We start from the raw sequence: 12,906 nt of genomic DNA on the forward strand, positions 1-12,906 counted from the left end.
TCTTACCCTTCATTCTTTGGTTTCATGAGTTCGTATCCCATCATTTGATTTTTTTGTTTGGAGTCTAAAAGTGTGAGAATTTCAACATTCTACTCCTAAAATATAATCAATTCATTATTAACTTAAGACTGATATATATAATTCACGTTTACGGTTCTTAAAATACAAACCGACTTTTGAAAATATACGGTAAATGTCGTTACCACTTAGACTAAATCTTAATAGTTAGTTGTTAGATAATATAAATATTAGTTACTTTTTATTTAATTTTAGATATAAAATAATAAAAACATATATATATTACTGTTCTATTCGCTGCGAGATGGAAAAATAAAATTAAAATAGGCAATTCTTGCCCATTCTACAAAAATTAAAAAGTTGTCCAAAATCTAAGGCATATGAAATGCAATGTGCCATGCCCATAGATACCCATCGCTTTGCCATAACTGATCATAAGAATACCTTGACAACATAGTATGCAATATCACTTAACCTAATTATGAAGCTAATCAATATCAAGGAGCTGTTCACACAGGAGGTTTTCAATAATACACTCCTTAAATCACTTTTCATTGGTCAATTTTATTTTATTTTTTTAATTCTGATTTTTCTTCTCAATACACTTACCTTTTGTTTTCTAAAATTGTTCAACTTGACTATAACTTTTTGTTGGTCCAAAATTAAACAAGAAGAGTCCTCTCCAACTTGCAGGTAGGGCTTTAGCTTTAGCAGTTTTAGCTTGTATAAGGCTGCTTAATTGAAGGTCAAGTATGTACTAATAAAACATTCATCATAAAATTAGTTCAAGAAGCAATATGCTGGCCTCTGACCGACCATTGCAATTTATTTATATGAAACATCAGTTAGGTTTCCCTCTAAGGCAGATTTTATATATAATATATATATACATAATATATCAATTTATAGTTGGGAGTGATTTCTTAGGAAATTAAAAAAAAAAAAGATGTATTATATGGCTTTCATTTATTATGTAATTTAATTAATATTTTGAAGTTAATTATGATTTATTATTTTCTTACTAATTAAAATTATTGTGTATTATGTAGGGTTTAACTTTTTTTTTTTTAAAGTTTTAGGGGTGTAATTAAGCTACTTTGAAATTTAAGAGCTTAATCACACTTTGACCGGAATTTGGGAGGCTCATCTATATTTCTTATCTAAATATATGGATGCTTGTTAAAAAAAATAAATACACTCATCTAGGCTCCATATAATAACCCATATAGAAACTTACCCATATTTCATTAGAATATTACTCTAGTGACAATTGTGTAAATAGTGATTCTTAGACTTAAGATAGACATAGTATCTCATAAGATATATATATATATATATATTTTGATATATATATCTAGAGTTAACTTAGAGCATGTCAGGTAGGACTTTTCGAGTGGCAAAATATTTTTTCAAAAGTTTTAACGCAGCTGCATACCTAAAGTTTAAACTCGAAACTTTGATTAAAGTAAAAAAGACCTTTACCATTTCATTTATGCACTCTTGAGTAAAAATAGTTATACTTTGATATTGTCTTGTGTATTTCTTACCATCTTAGGTTCTAAGAGTCAATTATTAGATTATAACAAGAGTCATAAGTAGATAATGATTTATCAATAGAAAGTTAATTACCTAAGGTAAAATATTATAGGAATTTATCTTTATCACTTCTTGATATACAATGACATTCAAATTCTTAGACAAGCTTATGTGAATCAACATTATGAAAAGAGTTGCATAGGTATTATTCAGTTATTAGTTGCATTTAATCAATAACAACTATCGTTGGTTCTTAATATAATGTTATACTTGAATTCCTATGATAAAATAATTAAATTATATTGGAAAGGTGGTGGACAAAAAAGTTGATCAAAATTACATCATTATTTCTAATATATTTAAGTGGTTATGACACATAATTAGATGTCAATATTAATTTATGAATATGATTTAAATTAATTAAAAATAAAAATAAATAAAAATAATTTAGTTCATAATTTATATTGTTGTCAATATTTTAGAAATCTATTGGGTCGTAGGTAAACTAAAACGAGGCCTTAAAGTTAGACTTGAATATATATATATTAACATGGCGACTAAAGATTCTGAATTAACCCAAGCCCATATCAACCCCACTTTAAGAGTAACTTGGTGCAATTATGTATCCTAGAAATTGGAACAAATTTTTAAGAAATTAATGGGTTGATGATCTTGAGAATCCTCTTTCATCGAAGTGTTAGAGTGATATGTCTTTTTTAGTACTCGCAAGTACACGAACCGTTCCTATAGTAAGTGTAAGTTCACCATGAGGTCGATCTCTCAAAGAACTATGAGGCCACTTATTATAAATATTAATTATCAATACAAAACAATAAAAGTAAATCTAAACACTCTAAATCAATATTTTGAGAGAATGATATTCATAAAATAAAGTGAGTAAACAATAAATAAATATACAATACAATGCAAATGTAAATATTTATGATCTAAAACTATATGCTAAAAATAGCATTTAATCTAGCCATTTACTTATTAATCTCCTTATTTTACTTTAAACCTAGATCTAATGAATGAGATGGTTATGTGTCTTTTTTCCTAAGTCACTCAAGCTAATGATGCAACCTAGGTTTCTTATACCAATATAGATTAAAGTAAAGATGAAGTTTCTAATACTTTTAAACCTAAAGATTTTCATAACAATTACTATTGCTAAATTAAAATGATGGTTAACTAACAATAATAACTGAAATTAATAAAGATATGAAGGTAAAGAAATCATTTATTAAATAAATAAATAACAAGATTCATACAAAAGTAAAAAGACTAAACTAAACATTTATGAAAACTAGCCTAATATATTTAACCCAATGATCATGGTATTAAATAGAAAGATATAAAAAAATAAAAACTCCCTCTAGATTAAGAATTTCTTCAAGTAAGAAGAAGATTGGTCCTCAGTCTTTTCTTCTTGAAAAGCTCCTTAGATCCTAAAAAGAGTAATGAAAACTAAAACTATATGTTTATGGAAAACTGTAGAGAATTATGGAGAAAATAATGGTGGCAGGTATAGAGAGCATGTAGAAGAAAATTCCCCTCCTCCTTCCTTCCTCTCTTCCTTTCTTTCTTAATTAGGTTTTGCTAAGATTTATATAGAGAAGAGTCCTCCTCTATATAAATCTCCATAGAGATAAGTATACTAATATAAGTCCATCTAATATATAAAACTTTAGATATCTTAATCTCTACCAAATACTAACCCATAAATAACTCTTAATATAAATCCTAATAATTATACAAAATAACTAAAATGTCCCTTGGGCCTTGTAATTAGTAGTCCATACGTCTTAATGTTGGGCCTTGATACAAACATATCCCATTAAGCTTTTTTTAGCTCCATATTTTCCTCTTTTTGCTAATATTCCTGAAAATAGACAATTAAGCTTAAGGTAAATGTATATATTTTCACTATTTTACATAAAGAAATATATCATTAAAGCTCTAAAATACCCTTAAATATCTATATATAATTTGGACCAATCATAGAGTATACTCTAAAAATAAGAAGTTGTGAAATGTATACATTATAATGATGTTATATATGATTATAGTAAAGTTATTGTTCAATTCTTAATGGTATAATTTATCATAGTATTATTAAGATATAATCAAGACGGGTAGAGAGGAACACTATAAAATGTAAATTCAAAATAATACAAATTATAAAACGAGTTTATAACGATAAGAGTCTCATTATATACGTTCTTAAATAATATTTATAATCGATGTTTGATCAAGAATTAGATATTAATCACACGCTCAAGACTACTATATTGTGTTATCACTTACTTGTAAAGCAAGCAATTTGTCTCATAAGGTTGAGCCATGGGGATACCGAGATAAGCATATAGATACTTGTTAAAAGAACAAGTCCATTGAACACGACCTAATTGAATAGTCTATATGAAATTTACCCCATATGTTTATGGACAATACTATTATGACAAACATGTAAGATGAGATCCTTACACTTAAGATACTCAGTATATTATCTTATATGAGAATTACTAGATTATGATACTATCTTATGTTCTCCTAACCATGGAGTGCTCAAGAGATAGTCATTGAGTATAGTAAGAGTCATATAAAGATAATAAGTTATCAATAAAGAATTCATTACCTAAAGTAATATACCATTGAGACCTTATCTTGATGTTTCTTAATATATTTTAACATGAAAATTCTTGGCCAAAGTTGTGTGAATGAAGGTTATGAAAAATATTTTATAGATCTTATTCAAAATGTTATATGCAATCATCAAAAATAAATATGATTGGTTCAATTATAAAGTTGACACTTGCATCCATACTCTATGGCTCATGGATTAAAAGGACTTTGAAAGGATTGAATTACATTGGTTAAGATTGTTCAGTGCAAAGATTGATTAAAATACTTTAATCATTACTACACATTTGAATAATCATGCATTTTGTTAGATATCAATCTTGATCTATGTGTAATACCCCGAATTTTTATATATTTAATAAATGAGTTATTTTCTATACCCAATTAGTTTGAAATTTTAAGAAATTATTCAAGTAAATTATTTGAGAAATGATTATATTTTGGTTATTCAAAATTTTCCCAAATGCATATTTATATAAGTAAAATTATATTTTGGAATAAGGATTGAAAGTATAATGTTATTTTTATGGGGTTTTAATGGAAATTTGTGAGCTTGGTATTTTTGTAAATAAATATGTCGGTCAGGGGTTTTTTGTAATTGTGTATTTTCAATAATTCGGATTTGGCCCAAATTAATTAGTTAAGGGCTTAATTGAAAGGCTAAAAAGAAGTTTGGGGGTTAAATTGGAATTTTGATGGATGGAATTGTAAGTAATTAAGAAGTTGAGGGACTAAATTGTAATAAGAAAAAGTTCGGGGGCCTAATGTCGATATTGAAAGGAAAGAAAATCGGGGAAGAAGAGAGGAAGAGAGAGAGAGAGTGGCGTCGGAAGAGAAGAGGGATCTTTGCAGGGCGTCGGTGGCGGCCATGGGGCGCGGAGCTGGCCAAGCCAGTGGCGTCTTGTTGGCCAGCTGGCAATAGCGGCCAGAGGCGGAAGCGCCAGGCGGCTTCAGGCGTGTTCGGCCATTTTGGCGTTGTTGGCGGTAGAGTCGGGTGGCGATCGGCTCTACGGCGAGAGCTTTCTTTTAGCGGCCGGCGACGCCTGTGGTGGCCGGAGACGGAAGATCCGGTGGAGAGAGAAAATGGTGGCAGCCGGCATTTTTGGGTTTTTCCCGTGAGATCCGGCCGGAGGATGGACGATCGGAGGGCGTATTCGACTCTCCTCGAAGCTTCGCGATGGCACCGGTTTGGTGGCGATCGGGCTCCGTTACAAATCGACGGCCAGAGATCGTCCGTAAATTTCTCCGGGATGATTGGGTGTCGGATCGAAAAATCGAGCGGGGATTGTCGTTGTGAGTCCGATGGTGTGTCCGGATCGTCGATCGGACTCCCGTGGCCGGAGGGCGAAGTCGACCGGCGTCTCGGTAATTTTCTCCTGGCCGTTGATCTTAGAAATCCTTTGATTTTAAATTTGTGTTTATTGGGTTATATTGAGTATTTGATGATATTTGTGAGTCATAAATAATTGTCTGTCGGTTTACCTCGTATTTTGTCTTTGTGTGGCGAGGTCGGAAATAGTGAAGTTTGGGGACCCGACTCCCGTTGTTTAAATTGTTGGATATTTGAAGTGTTCTTGGCAGTCCTGGACCCGTTTTTACTTGGGGGTAATGTTCGTGTTGTAGGGAGGTTCTGCTGGATTTTGGTGAATTCTCCGAGTCGAGATTCTTAGACAGTCAGTCCTAGGAGTCTAGACCTAGGATTAAAGATCGATTGTTTCAGCGTTTTGATAAATTGTTTTCCGTGACTAGATTGTCCGTTTGTTCGGCTCGCTCCAATCGAGGCACCGGAGCAGAGCTAGGAGGTCGCCCAATTCTGTGAGTTAAAGTCATTTAATCATTGCGCTATTGCTAAGTTTGATTTTAATATGCTATTTTGAAAGTTCATGCTTAATATGGTTATTTAGTATCGCAACGTAAATAATTTCACTGAATTATTCATTATTAAAGGTAATATAAGTATTATTATAGTAATGTTATGATAATACCATATATAATCAGTTTTCCATATGAGTTGTCTGATGTCTTACTCTTAATTGTTAATTGTTATTTTGATATGGTTGAATGATTTCATTATACAATGATATTTATTATATGTGATGATTTCGATTTGGGGATGTGGCTTTCATAGAACATGCCGCCTGATGGGTTACATCAGGACCGCGTGCGCACCGGTAATGATCATGGACATGTAATTAGATTTTTATGGGTTTGCCCTGGTCGAGCATGGCTCTCTGGGCTGATTTGTGTAAATTGCCGGAGGTAAGGTCCCTGGTCGAGCATTGCTCTCGGAGCGCCGGTTTATTTGGATACTTAAGTGACCAGACTGGAAGTAAGGTCCCTGGTCGAACATTGCTCTCGGGGCGCCAGTCTTATTGGATTAAGAGAGCCGAATGGCTACTAGATTTCTTATTTGGATACTTAAGTGACCAGACTGAAAGTAAGGTCCCTGGTCGAGCATTGCTCTCGAGCGATCTTATTGGATTAAGAGAGCCAAAATGGTCGTTAGAATTTGGGGTTAGGATTCTACTGAGCCACTCGTCCCGTAAAAGTAAAAATATATTTTTTATTTATTCATTTATTTATTTATTATGGTATGATTATAATATGGATTGTATTTACGTGCATGGTTGATATATTGATTCGAATGATCAATATTTTCTGTGAAGAAAGTAATAGGGTATGATTATAGTATGATTGGTATTTATGTGCATGGTTTGATATACTGATTTGAACAATCTATGTTTTCTGAGAAGAATGCAATAGTTCCCAGATTATTTGATTTTAACTCACTCTCGAGACTGACAGTCTCATTTTTACTGTTTTTTAGATTCGTGACTGTTAGTCCTCTCGCGGCTCTTATTCAGTAACCCGACTCCTTCATCATCGGGTGATGTATTTGATTTGGTATGTAAATTGGTAAATCTTAGATTCTCCGCAGTAGTAATAGTAGATGTATCAGTTGTAAATTTTCCGAGTTTCGAGGTCTCGCCCTAGTTCTTGGCGGACCGATTAAATTATGTAAAATGTAGCATTTAAGATAATTTGTGGCTTTAATAATATTAATTTGAGATGAGATTTGTTTAAATCAGTGAGTGTCAGGCTTACTACGGGTTTCGGTGGCCTTAAGCCTACCCATTCCCTAGTGCCGGTCACGGGCCCACGGGTGGGGTCGTGACATATGAATATGGATTCAATTAATTAGAAATTAACATTGAAGGAAAGAAATTTAATTCATAATTTATATTTATTGTTAATTGTTAGAAACCTTTTGGGTCAAATAAGTTTTAAGTGAGGATTAAAATGAGGCTTGAAGTATTGGACTTAAGCTTACATATATTACGCCTGATTAATAATTAGTTAATTAAAAGCTAATGGGCTATAGTTTTCTGTCTAGGAAAAATATCAAAAATATCCATATTTTTTTATCAAATTTATGGTATTTTTTTTTAAATTTTTTTCATTTTCACTATGTAAAAATATAAAAATACAGCTCTTTAACTTTTCCTTTTCAAAATTATGGTTTTGGTTTTCTTTAGTTGTTTTTTAGTAAAACAACCGAAAAATAAATGAAAAATAACTATAAAATGACAAAAAAACAACCATACCGTAAAAAAATAAGTTTACACAATAATAATAATATTTTTTATATTAATTTTAGGATTTTTTGAAAATTTCTCTTCTGCCTGTGATAGATTTATTACTCATAGATTACTTCTTATATTATTTAAAGTCCATTTAGAAAAAAAAAAGTCTAACTTAATATAAGTTAGGATTTTGTAGAATTCCTAAATTCTTAAGGATTTTGATTAAAAGGTCATATTTATAGAAAAAAATACATAAGGCGACAATAATGATTCTCTTGTGAAGAAAATTTCTAAGTGAATCTATCAATAAGATTAATTTATTTATTTTCTTGCTTGGAACTAACATAATTTCTTATATCTTTTATCTATCTCTTGAAGATTGTTTAAGATATCATTACTTAAAAATTTGTGTGAATTATCAAAAGAGACTAGTCATTTAAGTAGCTTTAAAATACATCAAAATTCGGCCAACGACGAGTTGTGGAACTCTCTTTGTAAATCTTTTTTGACTTTTTGCTTGTTTTGTATTGTTATGACTATTTTCTCAATAATATCCTTAATGGGAATGAAAAGAATTTGTATTTTACTTCTATCACATCTTTCCTTATATTTGATATCAATTCCTAACATCAAGTTCCTCTCTTAAAAGTGTTTAAGAGATCAAGACTTGAACGACTTATGTGGATATTTATAAGGGGTACACACTTGGGGTGGCTTAATTATTTTTAATCATCTTGATCAACAAATCAATTAAGTATTTAAAGTTATTACATTCTCTTCGACCATTTCACTTTTTATCACTGTTTTTTTATAACTATAAATTCTTTTTGAACTCAAGCCCATCCCACAACAAAAGTAGTCCTAACCACCAAGCTACAAGCCTTGTGGTTAAATATATCTTCCATCATATTAAACTGCAGTATTAGTTGAAAATCACAAGGCGTTTTGAATAAGATAAGAACATTTCCTTTAATTTATTTAACTAGTTGTTATCAAACAAATTAATAAGATTCACATTTGGAATTTTAACTCTTTATTTACTTCAACTATTATTATTCAAATTGTTTTTAATCAATACCCAGTAACAGTATATTACATCCAAACCCTTAAAAGTGAAGATATCATCATACTCAAAATTATGAAGTGAAGAATCTCTAGGAAAAGAAAAGGTAGCTAGATCCACTAAAGGAGATGGCCTACAAAGTAAACTTATAGATATGAGTCTCCCATTTACACTAAGTGAAAAAGTCTATTCAAGGCTTACTAAAGAACATCCATCAATAAAGCAAGGAAAATAAAATGGCAGGTTTTCTTCTTTTCTTTTTCTCAATCAAAAGGCTAAAAGATTAACCCCGTACACAACTTTTAAAAGTTTGCTCTTTACTTTTTCTTTTTTTTCTTTTAATGAAAAAAGTGTTATATATATATATATATATAATTGACGAAAATGTATAGATTGAGAATAAAAATTTAAAGATGTATGACACCAGCCCATCAAATGATTGAGTAATCAAATTGACAATAGATATTTTATTCTGATATAAGCTTCTGTTATTAATAATTACAATAATTTATTATTCAAAATTTTATTATTAATAATAATAATTAAATATTTATTATATTTTAATTAAAAATATTCATAAAATTAGTCAAACCACAAATATATTCATAGAATGTACAAAAATGACAACTAAAATATTTATTAAAAAATAAACACACACACACACATATATATATATATATATATATTTCGTTAAAAAACTGTTAACTAGGTTTAGTTTTATACTATTTGTCTCATGATCTTTGATGTATTATGCAAATTGCTTCTTATAATTTATTTATTATACTAAAATCTCATTGTCTAATTTTTATTCAAAAATTAATTTCAGTGTCTGCATATAAATAATTAACTAGTATTCTTTAATTACTTTAATTTCTAGCATAATTTAATTCTAGTACAATTTAAATATTTTAAAAGTATTTATATTTATCAAATATTAAAATTCATATAATTTAATTTTAAGTTATTAAAATAAAATAGATATTACTCTTATTATTAGTTTTATTGTACTCGAATTGTAACTTTAAAAGAAATTTAAAAATTAAATTATATTTTTATTAATTTAATTATTTTATTGTATTGATTTTCAAAACACAAAAGAATCTTAATGCAATAAATAGAATATATAAAAAAATCTGTATATTATAAAAAAAGTAGAAGACAAATAATATGAAATCAAATGTTATTAATGATTCTCAATGAAAATTATAAAGAAATGGGTTTTTTTGTATAAATTAAAAAATAGAAAAATAATAAATACAGGAGAAAAAATAATGATCACCCCTGTATAATAACACATTTCATAAAAAAATTATATCTTGAATCTATAAATAAATAAATAAACTATATATATATATATATATATATATATATATATATATGAAAGTAATGTTGTAACCATGATATTTAAAAATTTATATGAGAAAAAATATTAAAAAATAATTATTATACGAGTATTAAAGAAGTGCATTAACTAATCTAAAAAGATGTATATTAATTAGTATTAAAAGTGTTATAATTTTATACTTAACCATTTAATTATTTTAAATTATTTTTCTCACTCTATCATAAGAATTATTCTAAAACTTTTAATTCACTTCTTAAATTTATAAATTTAATCTAATTTTTGTAAAAGATCTTTATAATTTTTCTTTCAATTATTTAATTACTTCAAAAAAATTTCTTTATTTTCTGTCATAAGAATTGTACTAACATTTTTAATTTAGATATATATTTTATGTTTGATTTCATAAATAAAATGTTAATTTCATATTTTAATATAAAAATTTATATATGTACCTAAATAACTTATAATTAATAACTTGTTCTGTATTTGCGATCGGTCCTCCGAACTCAATTTTAATTCAATTGGACTTTTTAATTTTATGGGTTGTTATTTTTAACCACTCCATTAATGATAGTAATAAAAAAAATTAATATTCTCATTAACGATGTTACTTATAATGTAAAAAATATATAATTAAACTATTAATTTTTTTTTATTTCATAATTGGCCCTCTAAAGTCAACTTTGATTCAATTGCGCATATGAACCTCACGAATTGTTATATTTAAAACCTTCAAAGATGAAAGTTAAGCGCTTTAGATTAATCTCTTGTAAAAAATGTGTTCCATTAATTTTAATATATTGTTTATTATACAGTAAAATTATTTTATTATTTTATTAAATAAAACATATATTTTTAAAATGACTAAAATAAACTGTTGTAATCCTTCAACTTTTTTGTCATCAAATTCTTCTTTTTATTCTCACAGGCTATGCTTACACCAATAACTATAACAATGAAATATTTAATAGATATAAAAAAAACGATAAGTTTTTTTTTTTTGAGAACTAAAACTCATTGTTTTATTTATTTATTTTATTTTTAAAATATATTATTATTTTATTCGAACTTGGGCTTATTTAGATGGTGTAAACATACGCCCTTAATGTCTATGATTGAAGGATTTAAAAATATAATAACCAGTAAAATTGAGAGGTCTAATTTAATCAAAGTCGAGTTATGCGGGTCCATTACAAAAATGAGACAAATTCAAAGAGCTATTTATGTATTTAGCTATTATTTTATATTTTAAATATATTATTATTTTATTTAACTCACACGTTTTTAGAGGGCATAAAATATATATACACAACTTCTATGATTAAAGAGTTTAAAACAAATAACCCATAAAATTGAAATATCAATTGAATTAAAGTTAAGATTGTTTGACCAATTATAAAAATGAGACAAGTTTAGGGATTTATTTATGTATTTAATCATATTTTATTCGTATGAAATGACTTTCACTGAAAAAACGGGCATTAAACTATTTTATCACTTTAATTAATTTATTAATAATTATTTTTTATTTATATATTCTATTTTTATCTTCAAATATAATTAAAATACAACTAAGTAAGAAAGTTTTAAAAAATTATTTCTAAAATTGTATTACAAAATCTATAATTATCATGTAATGAAACTTTCAATTTGTAAAATAATTCATAATTATTTACTTATTTCTATAAAAATTTAATATTTTAATTTCAATTTTATATTTTTATAAAAATTTATATTTATATCTAAATAATTTATTTTTATTAATACTGTGAATATTCATATTAGTTTTAATTCATATAAATATTTTATTTATATAAAATGACTTCCGTCTAAAGGACGGGTATTATACTAGTTTTACTATATATCTCAAAGGCCACTGATAGAATGCATTCTATTGCTCACACTTTTGGCTCAATAATTAAATCAACTAATCGTTTACCCACGCATTGCACGGCCATTATTGTTATTTTAATTATAAAATTAAATTTATAGATAAAATTTAATAATTTTTTTCTATATTTGATATTAATTTATAATACTTTGAACAATAATAATACACTAACTATTTTTAAATTTTTTTAATTTTTTTAATTTTATTAGTGAGATAATATAAAAAATTATTTTTAAGATATTTATTTGTTAATTCTAATATTATATAAATTATAAATATAATTGATTTTACTATTTTTCTAGAATTATAAATTATTATATAATTAAAAAATAATTTATTAGTAAATATATTTTAAAAAATTATTTTCAATAACTAGAATCATTATCTAATCAAAAAATTAATATATTAGTTAATATAATATTAAAATATAATTAGTATGATACTTTTTAGAATAATCATATTATCTAATTAGAAAACTAATCATTATCTACTTAGAAAACTAACAGCAATGACTTCTCTGTATGGCTGCATCCTGAATGGGCGAAAGATTGCATAGTCAGTGATCCTTCCATTAGTGACTATCCATTCTGACTGTTGTCGTGCTGCGGCTAAGGTTTTTTGACTGTCGATGAAACGATATACTCAGTCAAGAAAAGGCTCTCTTGTGTATCCTTCATACCATGCTTGTAGCCATTTTTCTCGATATCGCTTTCGATCATCAAGAGAAATATCATTCACTCATTGCTCTATAATCATTATCTAATTAGAAAATTAATTTATTATTAATATGTTATCTTTTTTAGAATTATAATAAGTGTTTAATTAG

Source organism: Ricinus communis, chromosome 8 (assembly GCF_019578655.1).
Source record: "Ricinus communis isolate WT05 ecotype wild-type chromosome 8, ASM1957865v1, whole genome shotgun sequence".
Classification (NCBI taxonomy): Eukaryota; Viridiplantae; Streptophyta; class Magnoliopsida; order Malpighiales; family Euphorbiaceae; genus Ricinus; species Ricinus communis.